Source organism: Dromaius novaehollandiae, unplaced genomic scaffold, assembly GCF_036370855.1.
Source record: "Dromaius novaehollandiae isolate bDroNov1 unplaced genomic scaffold, bDroNov1.hap1 HAP1_SCAFFOLD_59, whole genome shotgun sequence".
Taxonomy (NCBI): Eukaryota; Metazoa; Chordata; class Aves; order Casuariiformes; family Dromaiidae; genus Dromaius; species Dromaius novaehollandiae.
Genome location: NW_026991418.1, coordinates 705,818 through 728,973, shown reverse-complemented (window position 1 = coordinate 728,973; position 23,156 = coordinate 705,818).

The window sequence follows — 23,156 nt, the reverse complement described above, 5'->3', positions numbered from 1 at the left end:
GAGGTCACAGCAGCCTCAGTGCCTGCTAGGTCAGAAACAGGCTCCTGGCTGCTGGCTGTGCTTGGGAGGTCACAGCAGCCTCATTGCCTCCGAGGCCAGCGGCAGGCTCATGGCTGTTGGATGTGCTTGTGAGGTCACAGCAGCCTCATTGCCTCCGAGGCCAGCAGCAGGCTCATGGCTGCTGGCTGTGCTTGTGAGGTCACAGCAGCCTCAGTGCCTCCTAGGCCAGTGGCAGGCTCATGGCTGCTGGCTGTGCTTGTGAGGTCACAGTAGCCTGAGTGCCTCCTAGGCCGGTAGCAGGCTCACAGCTGCTGGCTGTGCTTGTGAGGTCACAGCAGCCTCAGTGCCTCCTAGGCCAGTGGCAGGCTCCTGGCTGCTGGCTGTGCTTGTGAGGTCACAGCAGCCTCACTGCCTCCTACGCCAGTGTCAGGCTCCTGGCTGCTGGCTGCGCTTGTGAGGTCACAGCAGCCTCAGTGCCTCCTAGGCCAGTGGCAGGCCCATAGCTGCTGGCTGTGCTTGTCAGGTCACAGCAGTCCTATTCCTGATAGGCCCGTGGGAGGCCTCTGTCTGCTGGCTGCCTTTTGAGGTCACATTTGTCTCTGTACCTTATAGGGCAGTGGGAGGCCGCTGGCTACTCGCTGTGCTTGTGAGGTCACATCAGCCTCCTTTTCCTGTAGGCCAGTGGCAGACCCACAGCTGCTGGCTGTGCTTGTGAGGTCACAGCAGCCTCCGTGCCTTTTATGGCAGTGGCAGGCTCGCGACAGTGTGCTGTGCTTGTGAGGTCAGATCAGTGTCAGCGCCTCATCGGGCAGTGGAAGGCCAATGGCTGCTGGCTGTGTTTGTTAGGTCACATCAGCCTCCGTTCCCTATAGGCCAGTGGCAGGCCCTTCACTGCTGGCTGTGCTTGTGAGCTCACAGCAGTGTCAGCGCCTCATCAGGCAGTGGCAGGCCCCTGGCTGCTGGCTGTGCTTGTGAGCTCACAGCAGTCCTATTGCCTGATAGGTCTGTGGCAGGCCAATGGCTGCTGGCTGTGCTTGTGAGGTCACAGCAGTCTGAGTGACTGTTAGGCCAGTGGCAGGCCTCTGGCTGCTGGCTGATTTTGTGAGGTCACAGCAGCCTCAGTGCCTCATATGCCAGTGCGATGCCCTGGCTGCTGGCTGCTGGCTGTGCTTGTGAGGTCACAGCAGTCCTGTTGCCTGATAGGCCAGTGGCAGGCCCATGGCTGCTGGCTGCGTTTTGAGGTCACCTTTGTCTTAGTGCCTCATTGGCCAGTGGGATGCCCATGGCTGCTGGCTGTACTTGTGATGTCACGGAAGTACCAGTGCCTGATAGGGCAGTGACAGCTCCATGCCTGCTGGCTGCGTTATGAGGTCACTTTTGTCTCGGGGCCTCATAGGGCAGTTGGATGCCCATGCCTGCTGGCCGTGCTTGTCAGGTCACAGCAGTCCTGTTGCCTGATAGGCCAGTTCAAGGCCAATGACTGCTGTGAGGTCAGAGAAGCCTCAGTGCCCTATAGGCCAGTGGGAGGCCCATAGCTGCTGGCTGTGCTTGTGAGGTCACAGCAGCCTCAGTGCCCTATAGGGCAGTTTCAGGCCCATACAGGCTGGCTGTGCTTGTGAGGTCACAGCAGCCTCAGTGCTTCACAGGCCAATGGCAGGCCCCTGGCTGCTGGCTGTGCTTGTGAGGTCACAGCAGCCTCCGTGCCCTTTATGGCAGTGGCAGGCCCGTGACAGTGTGCTGTGCTTGTGAATAATTTGTAGTACAGAGGATCTGACAATGAAGGATAATCCTCTTTTTGAGAATCTGAAGGGCTATAAAGCCCTGCTCTCTCTTGGCATGGCTCGGGCAACAGTTTGTGGTGTTTTAGGGGCAGCACTAATTGCTGCCCGGTGGGGGAGGCAAGGTGATAAAAAGACCATTGAGTCCTTGGGAGAACACATAAGAAACTCCCAGAGTCGAGCCAAAGAGACAATCGAGTTCTTGCAAGACTCCCGGAGTCGAGCCAAAGAGACAGCTGAGTCTTTGCAAGAACAGGTAAGAAACTTGCAAAGTCAACTCACTGCGGAGCGCAACCTTACTCAGCGGCTTCACATAATCTTATCAGACTCACTAGACCGAGAGAGAATCCTGCGGTCTGAATTGGAAGAAAACAGGCGTGGGGTTAATGATAGTGAACCGGGATTCTCGAATTTGGCCGAACTAGACGGAAAACAGGCATCTGATCTAAAATCCATATATCCAATTAAAGAATTAGAAGACAGCAGGAACTGCTTTTATCCTGGAGATGGGAATGTAGTAATGAGACCCTTGATTAAAACGGAAACCACTGATAATGGTCAGGGGGGTATTCAACGACGTACCACGCGTATTATCCCCTATTCCCCTCAGGACTTGGCTAAAATACAGGAAAAATACTCCCGGGGCTCCCGGGAAACTGAAACTGAGTATGTGTGGAGAGTCTCCCTCACCGGGGGGGATCGCATTCTGCTGAGCGAAGATGAAGCTAGAGGATATTGGGGACCCAGAGTCTTTCTAACCACAAATGATAACAGGGAACCATGGTCCTTGACCCAGAGGGTAGCCTACTGGGCAGGAGGATTAGACCCAATGGAAAGAGGAGACCCTTTTTCTATTAAAACACCCACAGCGGGCCACATTCTGGAAAGCGTGCAGAAAACTGCTTGCCTCCAATTGATGCATGACCGTTTGCTGCTTCCGCAGCAGCCCTCCCCCATGCAGTGTGTGGCAGACCCCGAGAGGTTACATCCTCTGATCAGGGGACTTCCTGATGCTGTTCAGCTGCAAGACCGATTACGAACTCCCCGACTGAGACGAAGGGGAGGCCCCCCCGACATGACTTGGGGGGAGGTGGCACAGGAGCTAATTAATTACGGAAGGCGTATGGGATTCACTGGCCAGGGGGAAACAAAGCATAAAGCAGAAATAAGAAGAGTTGAGGAAAGTGGGAGGCAATATAAATCACTGCAACACCCACATCCTGGGAAACCGGTACGGGTGTTGGATAGCAGGAGACAATTATTATGGGCAGAAGGCATTTCAAAGGGAATTCCCAGAGAAGTCATGGATAGGTTACCAACTCCCAACCTGGAAGGTTTGGTAAGAAGTTGGGACAGGATAAGGGGAACCCCATCTTCCTCAAACCCCAAAGTTCCTCCTCCCTTATCCCAAGACCCCGTCTGCACCCCAGGACTCTTAAAACGAACCCTGAGACCGCACAATCCCGGATGGGCGCGACGAATATCTGATGCAGTAACTAAAGTCAATGGACGATGGGGAGTAAATGGCTGCCCCAGACTCGCTGCTTTTTGCCCTAATCCTCCATCCCTCTTACCTGGGACTGGGGAGAATAAGAAACCGAGGAATCCCTTGTATTACCCGGGACAACCGGTTCTAGTGGACTTACCCACTGTGGGACAAATACCTCTAGTACTAAAAGCTTCAAAAAATCTGTATGCATGGGTAGCTACTGATGCCCATGGGAAAGATCATAGAATCCATGCCAGGTGGATCCTCCCTTCCTTTTAGGTCAACAATGTAAAAGGAAGAGGGCACTGGGGAAGAAGACTTGTCTTATGTTGAGCTTGAGTGTCCTCAACGATACTACCTGTGGTAGTTATAACAGTTATTTTTATCATTTTTTGTAATTGTGTGCTGCGATCATAATTAGCTTTATTGTTGAAAACACAACAGCCAAGAATGGCATTCTTAACTTGTGTTGGAAAGATACTTCTTGTCTTAATGTGCTTATATGTGCTATGGCAAACCTACCACCAGAATACACTTCTGGGGCTTGGTATTGTACCGGCCAAATAGGTGATGGGGCAACCACCTTCTTCAGCCCTCTGGGCAACAGAGATGCAACTTACTTTCAATTCCCACCAGGGATAAACGGGCCATTTGCTCAGGGCATTGGAGCTAAGAAGGGGCATTACTGGATATGCAGGCACACAGCATATACATTTTTACCCACGGGGTGGTTGGGAATTTGTTATATAGGGATTATCAGACCTTTGTTTTTCCTTTTGCCAGAAACAAGTGGACCTCGGTTAGGCATAAAGGTATATGATAACCTTGGAGACAGAAGTGTTGCCTGTAAGACGCGATCCATTAAGGGAAATTTGGGCGGGACGCAAAAATGGGGAAATAATCAGACTACAAGCGGCTCTAGAAATTATTACCAACAAAACCGCTGACACGATAGATCTTCTAACTTGGCAATCCCAACAGATGCGCACGGCAATCCTTCAGCACCACATGGTTTTTAGATTACCTGTTAGCTGAAGAGGGAGAAGTGTGTGGGAAATTAAATATTCCTAACTGTTGTTTGGAAATAGATGATGTAGGCGAAGTAGTTCTCCAGTTAACCAAAGATATCAGAAAAATAGCCCACGTCCTCGTCCAAACCTGGAATGGCTGGAGTGGCGATTTGTAGTCCTGGTTACTGGGGGCACCGTGGGTGAAACAGTTAATATTGTATTTGTTAGGTGCAGTTGCCGCCTTAATGTTCTTGTATAATTCCTTGCTTTGTTCAATTAATCGGACATGTTGTGTCAAATATGCAATTTGTTCCTACCACCTTGCCGGACGGCATAAAGAAAATCCGTGCCATCCATTGGCCGTGGCCAACCACAGTACCCATCATTTCCCAGTTTCTCCTGAAGGAGGAAATTGCATATTGACATCCACAGCGCATTTGCCAGCTGTTTTATGCCTATTGTAACAATCCTACCTCATTAACTCAGTTTTGATGTCTGTTTTGTAAAGTTAAATGTTGTTGAAGTTGTTAAAGAATAAGCTTGCATTGAGCAAGACCTCTGTTTAATCACTGTTAAGCACTTTATTTTTTACCCAAACCCATGTTGTTCCCACGACTTCCCCCCCGTCCCTAATTCTCTCTCCTTTCCTTCCTTGCTTGCTTGCTTGCTTTCTCTCTCTCTCTCTCCTGCTGCCAAGCTGCAATGTTGAGACACGGGGTGGTGTAGAGGACCGGTACTAAATGCGGTTTTGTCTTGACATTGCTGCTGCTGCTGCAAAGCTGCCGCTGCCAAGGTGTGTCGGGCAATGCCGTGCTGGCGCCCCCGGGAGCCGTCTGCGAAGTAAACAACCTCGTGCACCTGCACGGGGTAAAAAGGGTGCGAAAAGGGCAGAAGGGCGTCTCTAGGGCACGAACCGCACGTACTCATTTGCCATCTGCGCATGAGCAGGAGACCCCCAGATACCCCAGCCCATTTCTGGAAGGTTCCGAGAGGGCAGACTGCGCATGACGGTTAATCTGCATGGGAAGCGAGGAAGCACCTCCCAGAGGCCGGGCAAGAACCTATAAAAACTGCAGACTGTGTGAATGGGGGGGCTTGCTTGCGACGACTGAAGAACTCGAGCAGAGTCAGCGGAACCAGACGGGAGCTTCCCCCCTCTGCCCCCCCGCCCCGCCGCAAGGACTCCCAAAAGAAGAGGACCAACGGGACGCCGCTGGATCCACGGGTGGTGATATCTTTCTCTCTCTCTCTTCCCCTTTTCCTCTCTTTTTCCCTAAACGTGTGACGCGGGACATGTCTCGTTAGTTGATTCCATTTTGCCTTAATAAATCTTAAACTGGTTGGCTGGTGTCGTTTTCACCTTAATTGAGTGCAAGGGCATCACGAACTTGGTCGTTGGTCCTAAGGGGAGGGAGGTCGTCCTGAACGACTCCTTTCGGGCCGCGACACGTGTCTGATAGGTCACTGGCAGGCCCATAGCTGCTGGCTGTGCTTGTGAGGTCACAGCAGTCCTATAGCCTCATAGGCCAGTGGGATGGCTCCTGGCTGTTGGCTGTCCTTGTGAGGTCATAGCAGCATCAGTGCCTCATAGGCCAAAGGGAGTCCCCTGGCTGCTGGCTTTGCTTGTGAGGTCACAGCAGCCTCAGTGTCTCATAGGGCAGTGGCAGGCCCCTGGCTGCTGGTTTTGTTTGTGAGGCCATGTTTGTCTCCGTGCTTCACAGTTCAGTGGCAGGCCCACAGCTGCTGCCTGTGCTTGTGAAGGCACAGGAGTCCTAGTTCCTCATACACCAGGGGCAGGCCCATGGCTGCTGGCTGTGCTTGTGAGGTCACAGCAGTATGAGTGCCTGATAGCCAGTGCGAGGTCCATAGCTGCTGGTTGTGCTTGTGAGGTCAGAGAAGCCTCAGTGCCTCATAGGCCAGTGGCAGGCCCATAGCTGCTGGCTGTGCTTGTGAGGTCACAGCAGTCCTATTTCCTGATAGGCCCGTGGGAGGCCCCGTCTGCTGGCTGCCTTTTGAGGTCACATTTGTCTCTGTACCTTATAGGGCAATGGCAGGCCTCTGGCTCCTCGCTGTGCTTGTGAGGTCACAGCAGCCTCAGTGCCCTATAGGCCAGTGGCAGGCCCATAGCTGCTGGCTGTGCTTGTCAGGTCACAGCAGTCCTATTGCCTGACAGGCCAGTGGCAGACCCACAGCTGCTGGCTTTGCTTGTGACGTCACAGCAGCCTCAGTGTCTTATAGGGCAGTTGGATGCCCATGCCTGCTGGCCGTGCTTGTGAGGTCACAGCAGCCTCAGTGCCTGATAGGCCAGTTTGAGGCCAATGACTGCTGGGTGGGCTTGTGAGGTCACAGCAGCCTCAGTGCCTCATAGGCGAGAGAGAGGCCCCTGGCTGCTGGCTGTGTTTGTGAGTGTTAAAGAATAGTGAATTGAAACTGTCTAGAAATAGCTGCTTAGCACAACTTACATAAAACTTGCTTAGCATGAGTGGCTAGTTTTGCTGAAGCCTTAGGCTGCATGTGGGAAAAGTAACGAATCTTTACCTAGTTTAATAAAAAATAGTGCCTCAGAGCTCATTCAGGCTGGGAAAATAAGGAAGCCACACGCAGTCTGCGCTCCTGTGTCACCGACTCCGAGAGGGAAGACGCCAAAACAATTGGGAAAATAAGACCTTGGGAAACAGCCGCCAGACCCAACAAAAACAGAGGTACAACCATCATCAGAGACTGCAAAAAAACAAAAAAAAGGAGAAAACCAGCTTGCCTCAGAAAGATGATGAGACCCAATGAGGAGCAGGAGACCCCAGACCAAAAAATTACTATTGGGCTAACTACCGCGTGAGGGGTGGGAAATGGAAGTCGAAAAGACTATAATTACCCAGGATTTGTTTATGTTAGGGTCCCTCTTCGGAGGCACCCAGCTCGAGCTGTAATTACGGTACGCGCGTGATTAAAATTATCTGATTTGTTTTGATTTGGCTCTGAACTTTACTTGGGGGAACCTAGGGTCGAGCCCTGTTATGGTGGCCGACAGGCCTAATTTCCATAACAGTTTGGCACCCCAGATGGGACCCTAGGCGACCACTGTTGGGGCCTCTCATCTCCAAACAATCATCTGGCGCCATCGGGTGAGTTCACCTGGGATCTTTGGCAACGAGAGGCACCGAGAAGGTGAGTCTTAAACTCCCGCCTAAATTCTAAACTCTGGTCTGGTAACAGTGCACTGAAAGGGTACGCGGACTGATCACCATAAGGCGTACCAGGTGTGTGGGGGGGGTACGCGGGCTGGCCACTGTAAGGCATACCAGGGGGACAGGTAGGAGTCCCATCCCCAGGGTTAGAGTGGGTTTTAAGTCCCAGCTCGGTCCGGCCGGAGGAGGGTTGTGCAGCCTGATCAGCATAAGGCGCACTGCAAAACTGTAAGACCGAAATCTAGAGTCACCGTGACTGGTGTGAGTGTAAACAGCACTGTGTGTTTGTGTGTGTGTGTGTGTGTGTGTGTGAGTGCGTGTAGCCTGGGAACCGATTGGGGCACCCGTCGGCTGAGAAGCCACCTGCTGCGAAGGGACAGCAGTCCTAGCAGTTAAAGACGCGGGTGGTGTGAGTGCAGTTCCCAGAGAGCGAGAGAAAGAGAGGGAGAGAAATAGTGTGTGTGATCACACCAGCTACAGGGACTGGTGTTACCGGGAAGGAAGTGCACTGCCTGATTTGCTTAAGACGCACTTTTCAGGAACTCAATATGGGAAATAATTTCGGCATAGAAAAGGGGACGCCCTTAGCCGAAATTTTGGTAAACTGGAGTAAGATTGATGGTACCAAAAATTTAGGGAGAAAAAGGTTAGTCCAACTATGTCAGGAGGATTGGCCGTTCCTGACTAAGGAAGGTAATCTGGCAGAGCGATGGCCACCCCAGGGGTCCTTCAGTTACCAGGAACTAACTTTCCTGCGTCATCATTTGCAGAATAGGTTCCCCAGACAAATGGATTACTGGTATGTATGGGACAACTGGGCATTTGCTAGATGAAAAGAGGCGCCTAGGAAAGAGAGACTCTTTCCTCAGAATGCTGTAAGTACCGCAGCTGCTGAAACGCTTGTGGAAACTATTCCACCCTATGCGCTACCCTCTGCTTCAGCTTCCCTACACCCCCGCTTGCCTTCCGCCCCCGCCTTTCAAGCTCCTCTGGAAGGCCTTCCTGTGCCAGGAGTGCCCCCACCCGGTCTGGAAGGGGTACCTCGGGTCGCCACAACACAAGTTTACCGACCCTGGAGACCCCAAGATTTAATTATATGGAGTCAACGGCTCCCCAGACTTAGGGATGATCCAGAAAGAGTGTTACAAATCATAAGGGGAATTATGCGGGCGTATGACCCTACCTGGGGAGATGTACAAATGCTCCTTGAATCTGTGTTCACTCCAGATGAAAGGTGCTCAAGTTTGGATGCAAACCGCCGTTGGGCAGCAGAGGGGTGTGTTGGGGCTGCTCAAACAGCCTGGCCAGCTGTGGACCCCGGATGGAATCATAATGTAGATGCAGATTACAGGCAGTTGCAATTAGCCAGAGAGGGCTTAGAAGAAGCTATACGTTTGGCAGGACAAAAGACTGCAAATTGGTCTAAAGTAAGGGAGTGTCAGCAACAGGCAGAGGAACACCCCTCGGCTTTCTTTGCTAGGCTAATTAAGCAAGTCAGAATGTATGGGGGAGGACTAGACCCAGAAGCCGAGGCTAACAGGCCGCTAATGATTTCCACATTTGTAGACCAAGCAGCCCCGGACATTAGAAAGTAGTTTTCCAAACATGTTCCTGACTGGCCAGGAAAGCGAATGGATGAAATAATACGTTTAGCCACATTTGTGTATAATAGTCGAGAGGAGGAGAGGGCAAAAGAAAAGAGACAGCAAAAAAAAGAGGAAGTTAGTGTGTTAGCAGCTGTGTTAAGAGATGGATTTAGAGGACCCAGGGGGAGGGGAGGTGAAAGAGCCAGGAGAGATAGATGGAACCAAAGTGAACGTGCTGTACAGTCAGGAGTTAATGATGTTTGTTATTATTGTGGGGAACAAGGACACTGGCAGCAGGAGTGCCCAGTGAGGCCCCGTGTAGTTAGGAACAGAGGAACCGGCATGAGACAATCAAACACTAAGGAGGAGACCAGGCGATTCCCAGTCAATCCACAATGAGAGGAAACAGGAGACTCAGAAAATACTGTGGAAATTGGAGTAAATTTATGGGATGTAGTTTTGGATTTTGAGGGTCACGTAATGGCAATACTGAAGGTTTAGAAGTTCCCTTTCTAGTGGATACTGGAGCCACCCTTTCCCTTTTAAATTTTGAGCCTAAAGGATGCAAATCATCAGATAAAATAGTGATGCAAGGAGTGATGGGAAAGGGCGAATGAATGTTATCTAAGCCCTTATTACTCACTATTGAGGGTAAAACAGTGTGGGGACATTTTATAATTTCCACAGACGCACCTATATGCCTTTTGGGGAGAGATCTCCTGCAAGCCTTGGATACTCAGATCTGCTTACAGCCGGAAGGGATAAAGCTAATAATTATGGGTTCATGTGTTCTGGCTAAGACACCAGAACCAGAGTCAACTAATCTGCAAATTCCAACAGGTTTAGAATCAGTTTCTAAAAAATTATGGAGCTCTTCAGGAATGGATGTGGGACTACTGAAATCAGCCGGTCCAGTCTCGATAAAAACAAAGGGGGGATTGCCTCCTGCAGTTAAACAATATCCTATCCCAAAGGAAGCAGAGAAGAGTATCCAAAAACAAACTGATCATTATCTGAAAATGGGTATCCTTAGAGTCTGTGAATCCCCATATAACACCCCAATTCTGCCAGTTAAAAAGAACAGGCAAGATGCTGATGGTGATCCAGAGTATCGCTTTGTACAAGACTTAAGGGCTATAAACCAACATGTAGTTGCTCCACATCCAGTAGTCCCCGACCCATCAACCATTTTACTACAGATACCCCACTGGGCAACTTATTTTACTGTGATTGACCTAACAGCAGCCTTTTTTAGTATACCGATAGCTGAAGATAGCCAAGATCTCTTTGCTTTCACTTGGAAGGGACAACAATTAACTTGGACAAGGCTGCCACAGGGATTTACTGGGTCTCCGACTGTTTTTTCGCGTATACTTAAAAATGACCTCTCAGATATCGAACTTCCAGGACATTCTGTATTAATACAATATGTAGATGATTTGTTATTAGCAAGTAAAGATTATGAGACATGTTTGAAAGATACTGTTTCTCTGTGTAACGCTCTTGCAGAAAAAGGGCATCGAGCATCTCTGTCTAAACTCCAGCTGTGTCAAAGAGAGGTAAAATATTTGGGTTTTATCTTAAGAGAAGGACACAGGTTAGTTGATCCAGAACGAGTAAAGACAATTCTTGATATGCCTCGTCCTGTAACAAAAAAACAGCTTAGGGGATTTTTAGGAGCTGTAGGATTCTGCCGACCGTGGATTCCGGGGTTAGCAGAATTTACTAAGCCTCTGGTACAGGCAACAAAAAAGGAGGAGATAGAGCCTTTGGCCTGGGGCCCAGAAAGGGAGAAAGCTTTTACATCTGTGAAAAAAGCGTTGGTTTCAGCCCCTGCTCTCGGGTTACCAGATTATAGCAAACTATTTGAATTATTTGTCCATGAGCGACAGGGAGTAGCAAGTGGGGTACTCACCCAAAAACTAGGCCCTCACCGTAGACCAGTGGCCTATTACTCCACGCAACTAGATGAGGTAGCTAAAGGCACTCCAGGACGCATCAGAGCAATAGCAGCTACTGCAGCTCTTACTGAAAAAAACACGACCTGTGGTTTTGGGTCATTCATTGACTGTGTATGTGCCACATGAAGTAGAACTGTTAATGAAGCAATATGTGACTCAAGCACTATCCCCACAGAGAGCTGACCGCTATGAACTGATAATACTGCATGCAGATAATGTGACTTTCAAAAGATGCAATATTTTGAATCCAGCAACGCTATTGCCTCAACCGGAGGACGGAGAGCCACATCATTCCTGTGAGCAGGTGGTCGTCAGCTCGAGCAAGCCCCGGGAGGACCTTAAAGATGAACCTTTGGAGAACCCGGACTTAGTTCTGTTTACAGATGGGTCATCCTATTATTTGGACGGAAGACGTCACTCCGGCTATGCTGTCACTAACGTCTTTGAGGTGCTCGAGGCCAATCCTTTGTCTCCATCAGTAAGTGCTCAAGGAGCAGAATTAATAGCATTGACCCAAGCAGCAAAAAATAGGTAAGAGCTTGCGGGTAAATATCTATACCGACTCTAAATATGCATTTGGAGTGTGTCATGCAACAGGGATGTTATGGAAAGAACGAGGATTCTTGCCGTCATCAGGAAAGAAATTAGCTAATGGAGAAGAAATACGTAATTTGCTGGAAGCAGTTCAACTGCCCAAAGAAATTGCGGTAATACACTGCCCAGCCCATACTAAAGACACTACAGAAATTAGCAGAGGAAATGCTCTAGCCAACGCTGCTGCGAGGGCTGCAGCTCAACAACCTCTGAGAGAATGTATGGGGGCAGTTCCAAGGATGGACCAGAGTGAGTGGCCAAACTTAATAGACCCCAAAACTATGTATGAAAAAGACTGCTCAGTGGAAGAGAAAAAACAATGGGAACAGTGGGAAGCAAAACAAAATGGTGACGGAATATGGACAATTGGGGAAAAACCAATTCTACCAAAAAAATATTTAATTACTATAGCTAGGTGGTTTCACGATAAAGCTCATGGGGGAGCCGAGGGAATAGCTAAACAGGTACAGAAAGTATGGGCTGCTCCAGGAATCTATGCAGCTGCTAGAAGAATAACAAATAGCTGCCCGACCTGCCAGAAGTTTTCAAATAACAAGCCAAGCTCAGATTTGGGGGGGACGACCATGGGCTTACTTCCCTTTCCAGAAGCTGCAAATAGCTTATGCAGATATGCCATCTGTCTATGGATAGAAACACTTGTTAGTGATAATAGATCAGTTATCAGGCTGGGTAGAAGCTTTTCCAACAAGAAAGGCTGACACAGGGGGAATGGTAAAAGCCTTACTGAAGGAAATCATACCCAGGTATGGGGTCCCAGAAGCCATTGATTCAGACAGGGGTGCCCATTTTACAGCAAGCATAATCAATCAGTTATGTAAATCGTTAGGAATAAAAAGAAACCTACATGCTCCTTATCACCCACAATCTTCAGGACAAGTAGAAAGAATGAATAGAACATTAAAAGAGAAAATAGCAAGAATATGCACACATGCTAGCCTAAAATGGCCAGAGGCATTAAACTTAGCTCTGTGGGATGTTCGAAATTCTCCACGGCAACCCATAGGACTACCACCAGCAGAAATTCTTTTTGGGAGACATTTAGCGATACCAGGGACTTATATCCCTGCTAAGACCAGCCTATTAGACGGAGATGAACGAGTAACACAATAGGTACTAGCCTTACAAGAACGGTTTAAGGCCTTGCAAAATCAGGCTCAGTGGTTTCAGCCGGTGCCATCAGACATTCAGGCACATGCTATACAGCCTGGAGATAAAGTGTTGATAAAGGTATTCTCGCGAAAAACAAAACTAGAACCAAAATGGGAAGGACCCTATACTGTATTGTTAAGTTCTTACTGCGCTGTTAAAATTCTAGGAAAAGAGAATTGGATTCACCACTCTCACGTGAAACGAGTGACAGTCCAAGAAGCAAACACAGCAGAGGTTGCAGCAGAACAGTGAAAACAACCACGTAAAGCTTGATGCTACTTTCTGTAACCTGTGGTCAAAGAACCTTAGAGTGGCCATGGTCCCAGGCCCGTGTTAAGTATACCGGAAGTATGAGATTAAGTTCTGATAAAAACTTAAACCTCTCAACCCTGCTCATGCATGGAACTGAAGTATACTCAGAAAATGAATGGAACTGGGATAATACTAACCAACTTCCCCAACTCCTGGGAAGGACAGGAAAGGAAATAAAGATAGGGTGTCGAGTGATCAACGGGTCCACCCATGAGAAGGCAACTCAAATCTCTCTCACTAAAATCAAATCAAATGAAAAAGAAAGGAAAATTTGTGCCACTGAAAAACTGGATTGTTGGTACAATTTTACCTTAGAACAACCTGTTTTTATAGTTTGCCTGTGGGCTCACCACAATGTGGGACTATCATTTGAATTTAAAATAGACATTATTGAGCCCAGTACAGCAATACCTACCCTGACTACAATTATTTCCACCAATATAAATAACTCTGTTACCATGAAGAGTAAGAAAACCTTATCCCCACAAATCTTTGAAATTGGACCGTATGTGATTAGAAATACAGGCCAACAACGAGTGTTATTTAATCCATCATGGTCTCTCAAACGAGTAGAGCTATTAATGCAAATTATATCTCTACAATCAAACCGACCTGTTCACCATTCTTAGGTACGTCCTATGTGGGATGGACGGCGTGGTTACATAGGCGAACCCTCACCTCTCCAAAATGAACAAGGAGAGATGTGACCGGTATCATAGGAACAGGATTGGGAGTCCTAAACAGTATAGATGCTGAAGTACTCGTAAATAAACTGAGCACAACAACAAGTGACTTATACAGATTAAAACATCCATTGAGGTCTTCTCTATTAGCATTAGGAACTAACCAATGGCTTTCATCCGAGATATTACCTCAGTGGGAAAAAATGAATGAAAAAGATCACCACTTGATAGTGGATGCACTTGGGGAAGCCCAAATTAATATTTCCCTGGCCCTCAGTTGCATCCAAGCTCAACTGTGGATGCAATCTATGGCAGCAGCGATTATAAGGGAGGGGAAGAAGGCACTTTACCCACTGAAATTCGAAAGGTAATTTGGGATAATGTGACCGAATTTGAAAAGGAATTCCAATCCTGGTGGTATCTGGTCAATTTTACTTATGATCCTATCAACACTAAGGCCACAGCCTTTGTTTCAACAATACGTAATGCTCCAACATATACAATATATCCAATCATTGCGTTAGGATTAAATCACAATGGAGCTATACTCTATCCATTGGAACACAGAGTATGGGCCCAACGAAATGGAAATAAATGGCAAACTGTGGACGTTAGCGCATGTATTGTACAGGAACAGCAAGGGTTTATTTGTGAAAGTAATACCATCAAAGCCCAAGACATTTGTCTTGACACTGAGCAAAATGTTTGTCACTTTGAAATACACCCTGATGAAACACCTGCAACTATACTTGTATATATTGGGAGAGGGTGTGTACGTATGAGAACCTTTTGTAGTCTTATAGTTATAGATGGCATTGTAGTAGATATGAGTAATCATTGAAATATTTGTATTTGTAGCTTTACCAAAATCATGGGATGTGATTTCAATTATTCAGCTCCTATCACGTCTTATCAATTGTTACAATCTAATTATACATTAATTCAAAATTTACTACCTACTCCCATTGGGATGAATCTCACCCTGGTAAGGAAACTACTGCAACATGATGATTTGCATCGACTGCTAGAGCGCATCCGGAACAGTGGACAGAAAACTCTAATCACTGTTCACCATGATGCAAAAGAGATACATCATATCTTAGAAAGGGTAAAAAGGGACGGAGAACATCATGGCTGGGAAACTCTTCTAGGGTGGTCACCAACCACAACAGGGATTTATAATCATGTATTGCACCCGGTAGTAGTTGTGTTCAGTTTAACTGTGTTATGCCTATTGCTTACGATCATATTATATATAAGAGTATGGAAAGTGATAGTATGCCTCGAAAGACTTCGAGAACTCTGTTTAAAATATTAGCAGGGATGCTTCATAAAAACAAAGGGGGGAAACTGTTAAAGAATAGTGAATTGAAACTGTCTAGAAATGGCTGCTTAGCACAACTTACATAAAACTTGCTTAGCATGAGTGGCTAGATTTGCTGAAGCCTTAGGCCGTGCGTGGGAAAAGTAACGAATCTTTACTTAGTTTAATAAAAAATAGTGCCTCAGAGCTCGTTCAGGCTGGGAAGATAAGGGAGCCACACGCAGTCTGCGCACCTGTGTCACCGACTCCGAGAGGGAAGACGCCAAAACAATGGGGGAAAATAAGACCTTGGGAGGCAACCGCCAGACCCAACAAAAACAGAAGTACAACCGTCATCAGAGACTGCAAAAAAACAAGAATAAGGAGAAAACCAGCTTGCCTCAGAAAGACGATGAGACCCAATGAGGAGCAGGAGACCCCAGACCAAAAAATTACTATTGGTCTAACTATCGCGTGAGGGGTGGGAAATGGAAGTCGAAAAGACTATAATTACCCAGGATTTGTTTATGTTAGGGTCCCTCTTCGGAGGCACCCAGCTCGAGCTGTAATTACGGCACGCGTGTGATTAAAATTTACTTTGTTTTGATTTGGCTCTGAACTTTACTTGGGGGAACCTAGGGTCGAGCCCTGTTATGGTGGCCGACAAGCCTAATTTCCGTAACAGGCCGATGAGGCTGCAAAAAGGGCAGCATTATCCATGTCAGTGGCAGCATTAGTTCCAGAGAGACTGTTAAAAATGGAAATTCCAGTATACACTGAAAAAGAAAATAAATTAGCAGAAATACTGAAATGCATAAAAACTCCTGAAGGATGGTGGGTGACATCTACTGGACAGTGTGTGGTAACTTTGCCGATAATGAAGAAGCTGATGAAGCAAATACATGGTAGTACCCACATGGGAGCTGAGGCATTGGTTGAAACAGTTAAAAGATTTGCTGTGGGAGTTAGTATGTTAATAATTGCAAAGGGTATTACACAAAAATGTGAAATCTGTCTTAGAAATAATCCCAGGATTCAGAAGAAGCCCCCCCAGGGGAAGTAAAAAGGGGCTTCATGCCTGGGGATTACTGGCAAATTGATTTTTCTGAATTACCAAGATGTAATGGATATAAACATTTGTTGGTAATTGTTGACACCTTTTCAGGATGGCCTGAGGCTTTCCCGTGTCGTACCACTAAAGCAGGGGAGGTAGTGAAAATGTTATTAAAAGAAATCATACCAAGATTTAGGGTACCAGAAGGGTTTTCTTCAGATAGGGGACCTCATTTTATAGCAGAAATAGTACAACAAATCTCAAAAATACTACAAATTAAATGGGACTTACATACCCCCTGGAGGCCACAATCCAGTGGAAAAGTGGAAAGAATGAATCAAACAATTAAGAGACAGGTAGGAAAATTGTGTCAGGAGACTCAGATGAAATGGACTGATGTTTTACCTCTGGCATTATTAAGAACCAGAATAACCCCAAGGGTTAGGGAGAAAGTTAGTCCATTTGAGATTCTGTATGGCAAACCTTACACTGTAAATTTAACTGGAAATGAAATTCAAATGCACGTTAAGGGTGATCAAATTTTAAGTGATTATCTCTTGTCTATGGCAAAGGTTCTTCTCTCCGTAGGTACATCCAGTTATACTTTTAGATTACACCCGAGTGAAAGCAGTACCTCGAGAGACGTGGAAAGCTGAACAAGTTCAACCTCTAAAGTTAAAAATATATAAAGATATATGAGATGTATTAGAAGCGAATCGGTTTTAAATTTAGATTGTATTCAGGGAAAAAATGCTTTAATCTGATTGTTAGGAATAGGGTTAATATTGTTGTTACGGTATCTGTGTAAAAATGATGTTCTCCTTAACAACCAGGGGAGAAATGTGGTGGTTAGTTTTTCTAGGTTACCTGAGCCAAACAATTAAAGGGAATCAGGAAGGATTTTGGAGTCACAATCTCCATTTGGAAGTAATTACGAAATCTATGAAGATAGTTAACCAGAGGGATTGCTGGGTGTGTACCCACTTCCCTGAACTTTCCAACAAGGGCTTCCCACTAATTGGAGTGCCTATGAAACAACCAAACAGGAATGGGAAGTCCAGAGTGTGACAGGAGATTATTATCAATGTATCCAAAGATGTAATAATAGTAATAAATGGTGGGAGAAAACTATACTTTATGGAAAGCAACCGATCAACTGTACTGGAGCCATTAAGGTAGGAGGTTATAAAGATTGCTCTCGGATACCTGAATAGGTTATAAGTGGCCAAGTAAGGAACTAAATGGGTGGCGTGTTCCAAAAGGTAGTGGATGGTATTGGTTGTGTGGAAACAAGGCACGAAAAGTGCTACCTCCTAATTGGTCAGGGACATGTACTTTAGGGGCAATAATCCCTAATGTTACTATAAGAAAAGAATTGAGTAATAAATACCAAAAATCCTGGCTAAGAACATTCATAAGGAGACAAAAGAGGGTCAATAATCCTTTAATAGATCGACCTACTAGGTTGCAGTCATTCGTAAGGTGGCTCTTTCCACAACTGGGAGTGAGTGAACTTGAAAAAGCAATAGTAAATATTTCAGCAGTTATTGAAAAAAATAGGGAATAAAACCTCTGATGCCACTGCAGCTTTACAAGAGGAGGTTTCAGAAATTGCTAAAATAACTACCCAAAACAGGATGGCTCTAGAGATGTTATTGGCATCTCAGGGAGGAGTATGTACAATAATAAATACTAGTTGCTGTGTATATGTGGATCAAAGCGGGAGAATTTCTACCGATCTAAATGAAATCTGGAAGCAGACTGAAATCTTACATGGGGTTCAGAAAGAGGATACCTCTTTTGGATTTGAAGAAACATGGAAATGGTTGACTTCCTGGTTCCCTGACGTGAGCTCATGGGTTAAAAAGTGTTTAACAGTTTTGGGAATGGTGTTAGCAGTTTTTGTATGCGTTTATGTAGTGATTCAATGCATTTGTAGATGTTGTACAAAATTAATATGGGAAAGATTTTAAAAGAGTGAGACTAATATGAAAATGATCATATAAGTCTCAAAGGGGGGAATTGTTACAAGACAACCCTGGGAAGCTCAGAAGGAATGCGTGAACTAGGTAGATTAGGATAACTTCTAACATTAAGTCTGAAGTGGTCTAGAGGTAGCCACTTAGATAAAACTTGCTTCATGAGTAGCTAAATTTGCTGAAGCCTTAGGCCGCACTCCTAGTTCAGTAAGAAAGGGCCCCAGAGCTGGTGCAGGCTGGAAAGATAAGGGAGTTACAAGCAGGCTGCATTCCTGTGCCCCACACTCCGAAAGGGAGGATGTCAAGGCTTTGAAATAAGGCCTGCTTGGGCACCAGGACCTTGGGAAGCAAAACCTCCTCTCACTGCTGAAACAATGTTAATTAAGGGGTCTGGACTATCTCCCCCTTGTCAGGACTTTGGGAGATAACACCTACTGTCCCTGCTGGGGCAGTGTTAATTGATCTCCCCTCATCAGGACCTTGGGAGACAGGGGTGGGACCCGGGGAATGAAGAAATCACTAACCAATCAGTGTAAAAGGGAAAATTGCAAATCTGGCAATTTGTTTGTATAAATGCTACTTGAAAAGTTGGGGGGGGTGTGTGTGTGCTTGATTTGTGGGAAACGACCGAGCACCCAGGCTTGTGCAACTCTGAAATAAATAAGCAAATGTCTCTCCTGAGTGTGTAATTATTGGCTTATTGCACACCGGGCAACGAATCCGCTTTTCGGACAACAGCAGCAGCCTCAGTGCCTGATATACGAGGGGCAGGCCAGTGCCTGCTGGCTGTGCTTGTGAGGTCACAGCAGCCTCCGTGCCTCCAAGGCCAGTGGCAGGCCCATAGCTGCTGGCTGTGCTTGTGAGGTCACAGCAGTCCCATTGACTGATATGCCAGTGGGATGCCCAAGGCTGTTTGCTGTGCTTGTGAGGTCACATTTGTCTCAGTGCTTCACAGGCCAGTGGCAGGCTCCTGGCTGCTGGCTGTGACTGTGAGGTCACAGCAGCCTCAGTGCCTCCTAGGCCAGTGGCAGGCTCTTGGCTGCTGGCTGTGCTTGTGAGGTCACAGCACCCTCAGTGCCCCATAGGACAGTGGCAGGCTCATGGCTGCTGGCTGTGCTTGTGAGGTCACAGCAGCCTCAGTGCCTCCCAGGCGACTGGCAAGCTCATGGCTGCTGGCTGGGCTTGTGAGGTCACAGCAGCCTCAGGGCCTCATAGGTTAGGGGCAAGCGCTCCCTTCTGTTTGTGCTTGTCAGGTCACAGCAGCCTCCGTGCCTCGTAGGCCAGTGGCAGTCCCCTTCCTGCTGGTTGTGCTTTTGAGGTCACAGCAGCCTCAGTGCCTCCTATGGCAGTGGCAGGCTCCTGGCTGCTGGCTGTGCTGGTGAGGTCACAGCAGCCTGAGTGCCTCATAAGTTAGTCTACAGCGCCTCCTGCTGGCTGTGCTTGTGAGGTCACAGCAGCCTCAGTGCCTCCGAGGCCAGTGTCAGGCTCATGGCTGCTGGCTGAGCTTGGGAGGTCACAGCAGTCTGAGTGCCTCCTAGGCCAGTAGCAGGCTCCTGGCTGCTGGCTGTGCTTCTGAGGTCACAGCAGCCTCAGTGCCTCCTACGGCAGTGGCAGGCTCCTGGCTGCTGGCTGTGCTTGTGAGGTCACAGCAGCCTCAGTGCCTCCGAGGCCAGTGTCAGGCTCATGGCTGCTGGCCGAGCTTGGGAGGTCACAGGAGCCTGAGTGCCTCCTAGGTCAGAAACAGGCTCCTGGCTGCTGGCTGTGCTTGTGAGGTCACAGCAGCCTCAGTGCCTCCTAGGCCAGTGGCAGGCTCATGGCTGCTGGCTGTGCTTGTGAGGTCACAGCAGCCTCAGTGCCTGCTAGGTCAGAAACAGGCTCCTGGCTGCTGGCTGTGCTTGGGAGGTCACAGCAGCCTCATTGCCTCCGAGGCCAGCGGCAGGCTCATGGCTGTTGGATGTGCTTGTGAGGTCACAGCAGCCTCATTGCCTCCGAGGCCAGCAGCAGGCTCATGGCTGCTGGCTGTGCTTGTGAGGTCACAGCAGCCTCAGTGCCTCCTAGGCCAGTGGCAGGCTCATGGCTGCTGGCTGTGCTTGTGAGGTCACAGTAGCCTGAGTGCCTCCTAGGCCGGTAGCAGGCTCACAGCTGCTGGCTGTGCTTGTGAGGTCACAGCAGCCTCAGTGCCTCCTAGGCCAGTGGCAGGCTCCTGGCTGCTGGCTGTGCTTGTGAGGTCACAGCAGCCTCACTGCCTCCTACGCCAGTGTCAGGCTCCTGGCTGCTGGCTGCGCTTGTGAGGTCACAGCAGCCTCAGTGCCTCCTAGGCCAGTGGCAGGCCCATAGCTGCTGGCTGTGCTTGTCAGGTCACAGCAGTCCTATTCCTGATAGGCCCGTGGGAGGCCTCTGTCTGCTGGCTGCCTTTTGAGGTCACATTTGTCTCTGTACCTTATAGGGCAGTGGGAGGCCGCTGGCTACTCGCTGTGCTTGTGAGGTCACATCAGCCTCCTTTTCCTGTAGGCCAGTGGCAGACCCACAGCTGCTGGCTGTGCTTGTGAGGTCACAGCAGCCTCCGTGCCTTTTATGGCAGTGGCAGGCTCGCGACAGTGTGCTGTGCTTGTGAGGTCAGATCAGTGTCAGCGCCTCATCGGGCAGTGGAAGGCCAATGGCTGCTGGCTGTGTTTGTTAGGTCACATCAGCCTCCGTTCCCTATAGGCCAGTGGCAGGCCCTTCACTGCTGGCTGTGCTTGTGAGCTCACAGCAGTGTCAGCGCCTCATCAGGCAGTGGCAGGCCCCTGGCTGCTGGCTGTGCTTGTGAGCTCACAGCAGTCCTATTGCCTGATAGGTCTGTGGCAGGCCAATGGCTGCTGGCTGTGCTTGTGAGGTCACAGCAGTCTGAGTGACTGTTAGGCCAGTGGCAGGCCTCTGGCTGCTGGCTGATTTTGTGAGGTCACAGCAGCCTCAGTGCCTCATATGCCAGTGCGATGCCCTGGCTGCTGGCTGCTGGCTGTGCTTGTGAGGTCACAGCAGTCCTGTTGCCTGATAGGCCAGTGGCAGGCCCATGGCTGCTGGCTGCGTTTTGAGGTCACCTTTGTCTTAGTGCCTCATTGGCCAGTGGGATGCCCATGGCTGCTGGCTGTACTTGTGATGTCACGGAAGTACCAGTGCCTGATAGGGCAGTGACAGCTCCATGCCTGCTGGCTGCGTTATGAGGTCACTTTTGTCTCGGGGCCTCATAGGGCAGTTGGATGCCCATGCCTGCTGGCCGTGCTTGTCAGGTCACAGCAGTCCTGTTGCCTGATAGGCCAGTTCAAGGCCAATGACTGCTGTGAGGTCAGAGAAGCCTCAGTGCCCTATAGGCCAGTGGGAGGCCCATAGCTGCTGGCTGTGCTTGTGAGGTCACAGCAGCCTCAGTGCCCTATAGGGCAGTTTCAGGCCCATACAGGCTGGCTGTGCTTGTGAGGTCACAGCAGCCTCAGTGCTTCACAGGCCAATGGCAGGCCCCTGGCTGCTGGCTGTGCTTGTGAGGTCACAGCAGCCTCCGTGCCCTTTATGGCAGTGGCAGGCCCGTGACAGTGTGCTGTGCTTGTGAATAATTTGTAGTACAGAGGATCTGACAATGAAGGATAATCCTCTTTTTGAGAATCTGAAGGGCTATAAAGCCCTGCTCTCTCTTGGCATGGCTCGGGCAACAGTTTGTGGTGTTTTAGGGGCAGCACTAATTGCTGCCCGGTGGGGGAGGCAAGGTGATAAAAAGACCATTGAGTCCTTGGGAGAACACATAAGAAACTCCCAGAGTCGAGCCAAAGAGACAATCGAGTTCTTGCAAGACTCCCGGAGTCGAGCCAAAGAGACAGCTGAGTCTTTGCAAGAACAGGTAAGAAACTTGCAAAGTCAACTCACTGCGGAGCGCAACCTTACTCAGCGGCTTCACATAATCTTATCAGACTCACTAGACCGAGAGAGAATCCTGCGGTCTGAATTGGAAGAAAACAGGCGTGGGGTTAATGATAGTGAACCGGGATTCTCGAATTTGGCCGAACTAGACGGAAAACAGGCATCTGATCTAAAATCCATATATCCAATTAAAGAATTAGAAGACAGCAGGAACTGCTTTTATCCTGGAGATGGGAATGTAGTAATGAGACCCTTGATTAAAACGGAAACCACTGATAATGGTCAGGGGGGTATTCAACGACGTACCACGCGTATTATCCCCTATTCCCCTCAGGACTTGGCTAAAATACAGGAAAAATACTCCCGGGGCTCCCGGGAAACTGAAACTGAGTATGTGTGGAGAGTCTCCCTCACCGGGGGGGATCGCATTCTGCTGAGCGAAGATGAAGCTAGAGGATATTGGGGACCCAGAGTCTTTCTAACCACAAATGATAACAGGGAACCATGGTCCTTGACCCAGAGGGTAGCCTACTGGGCAGGAGGATTAGACCCAATGGAAAGAGGAGACCCTTTTTCTATTAAAACACCCACAGCGGGCCACATTCTGGAAAGCGTGCAGAAAACTGCTTGCCTCCAATTGATGCATGACCGTTTGCTGCTTCCGCAGCAGCCCTCCCCCATGCAGTGTGTGGCAGACCCCGAGAGGTTACATCCTCTGATCAGGGGACTTCCTGATGCTGTTCAGCTGCAAGACCGATTACGAACTCCCCGACTGAGACGAAGGGGAGGCCCCCCCGACATGACTTGGGGGGAGGTGGCACAGGAGCTAATTAATTACGGAAGGCGTATGGGATTCACTGGCCAGGGGGAAACAAAGCATAAAGCAGAAATAAGAAGAGTTGAGGAAAGTGGGAGGCAATATAAATCACTGCAACACCCACATCCTGGGAAACCGGTACGGGTGTTGGATAGCAGGAGACAATTATTATGGGCAGAAGGCATTTCAAAGGGAATTCCCAGAGAAGTCATGGATAGGTTACCAACTCCCAACCTGGAAGGTTTGGTAAGAAGTTGGGACAGGATAAGGGGAACCCCATCTTCCTCAAACCCCAAAGTTCCTCCTCCCTTATCCCAAGACCCCGTCTGCACCCCAGGACTCTTAAA